Source organism: Clupea harengus, chromosome 13, assembly GCF_900700415.2.
Source record: "Clupea harengus chromosome 13, Ch_v2.0.2, whole genome shotgun sequence".
Classification (NCBI taxonomy): domain Eukaryota; kingdom Metazoa; phylum Chordata; class Actinopteri; order Clupeiformes; family Clupeidae; genus Clupea; species Clupea harengus.
Genome location: NC_045164.1, coordinates 28,568,675 through 28,571,739, shown reverse-complemented (window position 1 = coordinate 28,571,739; position 3,065 = coordinate 28,568,675).

Sequence of the window (3,065 nt, the reverse complement as noted above, 5' to 3'; positions counted from 1 at the left end):
AGTGCAAATGCATACAGGCACTCCTGCACGCACACACACGAGTAAGCCCACAGTGCCCTGGGGGGGGAGGATATATAGACATGTTCTTTTTCTTCCAGAAGATTGTGTGGAGGTAGTGGTTTACACACATATAGGCTGAGAACCTGAAGCTCGTTCGACAGATAAGTGCCATTTTTTCGTTTCTCTGTGTACCTTTCTGCCATCTTCCTTGAGTCCGCTCATGCTCTCTCTCCCACAGAATGATCTCTCGTGACCCCTGACCCCTGTAGTTTAGAGCAGGGGTTTTCAACTGGTTTTGTCCCAGGGACCACCATTCTGACCAGAAAGTAATCCGCGGCCCACTGATGTGCCAGTGTTTCCCAAAACATTTTACAGTCCCGTACCCTTCTTTTCTTTTTCAGGGCCACGGACCCCTGGTTGAAAACCCCTGGTTTAGAGGGAATTCCTCCTGCTGTGGCACCAGTAGCCTGGGACAGCGCAGCGCAGCGCAGCGCTGGGGCCGGTCAGCAGACCCTGCTTGTGTGTTTCTGAACGCAGCGCTGGGGCCGGTCTGCAGACCCTGCTTGTGTGTTTGTGAACGCAGCGCTGGGCCTAACACAGAGAGACAGACCCACCAGGAGAGCCCCTGAATTGAGACTTGAGCTTCAGGATAGAAGGATCCTCAGTGGCCGGGTCATGTTGAGCACCAGCTCCCTGGGAGCGTCTGCAACCCCAAGGCGCCAAGGACAAAGGATCTCTTTGAGAGCCTGCCAGCTGTGTGCTTTACGAACAGCCCCAGTCAGGTGTAGCCACAGCAAAAAAAGAGTATTTTTGGACCGTCTAACTGGAGGCTGGCAAGAGTCTCACTGCTTTCGCTTTCTTTATTCTGCTCTGCATTTTTTTTTTCAATTTGGCTGTAGTCTCTGACGAGAGTGTTTTCACACTAGTCACACTTGAGGTATGAGAACATGTGGCCTCCTTACTTTAAACCTGCATGATGCCAAGCCACAGATTAAGCAAGCTTGTATGAGAATTAGGTGTCTAGACAGTAGCATCTAAAAAAATGATCGGAGGAATCCCTTAATCCTATCAATAATAGTGATAATAACAATAATACTAATTACAAAATGATTGCATTGTTCGCATCCTTACATCATTAAATATTGATTGATTGATTGATTGATGAAGTGGCTGAACCTTCTTGAACTCAACCAATACGGCGTGTCATCAGACGGGGGTCTGAGAGGGGTCTCAGGATGGGTACGGTTTCCACATCATTCAACAGCATCATCATTTGTCAATATATTCATCACCAAATCCGTCGTCAGTAGAAGTTGATGCAATTTGTTCTGTGCCATTTAGTTCAAACCTGAGACACTGACTTTAATGGGATTCCTTTCCATGCGAACGCCTTTGTCATGCATCTTCAGTAGTGTCATTAGGCAGGAATCAATACCGTCAGAGGAATCATTCATGTTCCCCCCAGATACATGGTGAGGAATCATTCATGTTCCCCCAGATACATGGTTGTTGATGCAGCCTCTGGTGTCTCCAGGTTTGTAGACCTGTTCCCAATGTATTCCCATCGGCTAGCATGTTTTATAGAGATAGAGATCATAGAGATGCTATAATATGCAGAACATTTTGGTGAAATAAGACATTTTTAATAGCAACTCGCAGTCTCGATGCCCTTCCATTGATCGGTGAAATCCAAGTTACTGATTGTTTACTGCTAATAACAATCAACAAATCAACATTACCTTAATAATCAACATCGGTAAAAAAAAGTTCATGATTTCAAATAATGCACTTCTCAGCTAGCCTTGCTGATAAATGAAATATGAAATTGGCAGTGAATTTTTACTTTAACAAACATCAACCTGGCTGAAGACCTTGTGACTCATGGACTTTTATAGTTTCTGTTTCTGGTTAACAAACAATGTTTATTTTCCTTGCTGATTTAATATGTTGAACTCAGCCTTGCTGATAAACGAGCCTAAGCTAAGCCTAATACTTGTCAAACACAGATGTATGTTTTACTGTACTGTATGTAGGCTACTATTCAGCCAGCTTCAGCTTGGAGGTCAGACACACAAACATGCAGATAAGGTTCTGCTTTTATTATTTGTTGGAGTTCAGCTGTATTGATGACCTCCACCTGACCTTCCTTCTCACCAAATTCAAGCCAGAGGACCTTCACAAAACACCTGCTGCTGTTCCTCCAGCCAGTTGTGGGGCGGCAGTGGTACAGGAGGTAAAGAAGTCGTTTAGTAAGCAGAAGGTTGCTAGTTCGATTCCCTGTCGAAGTGTCCTTGCCAGCGAGCGTCAGAAGAAACTGATTTCTGTCTTCCTCTAGGGGGGGGGACATCCACACACACACACACACACGTACCCTCCTCCTTCAGTACTCAGCTGAGAGGGGGGAGACTTGATCCGTCCGTCCAGCTGCGTTCTCCGTCCATGACACACTTGCACCCCAGCCAATAGGCTGAATGGACTCCTGCTCGTCAGCAGCTCAGTGCGATGCATTTGTGTACTGAATGGACTCCTGCTCGTCAGCAGCTCAGTGCGATGCATTTGTGTACTGAATGGACTCCTGCTCGTCAGCAGCTCAGTGCGATGCATTTGTGTACTGAATGGACTCCTGCTCGTCAGCAGCTCAGTGCGATGCGTTTGTGTACTGAATGGACGCGTGCTCGTCAGCAGCTCAGTGCGATGATGCGTTTGTGTACTGAATGGACGCGTGCTCGTCAGCAGCTCAGTGCGATGCGTTTGTGTACTGAATGGACGCGTGCTCGTCAGCAGCTCAGTGCGATGATGCGTTTGTGTACTGAATGGACTCCTGCTCAGTGCGATGCTTTTGTGTACTGAATGGACTCCTACTCAGCGCGATGCATTTGTGTACTGAATGGACGCGTGCTCGTCAGCAGCTCGGTGCGATGCGTTTGTGTACTGAATGGACTCCTGCTTGTCGGCAGCTCAGTGCGATGCGTTTGTGTACTGAATGGACTCGTGCTCGTCAGCAGCCTCAGTGCGATGCGTTTGTGTACTGGCTAATGGAGATAATGAGCAGCAGAGATCCGCCA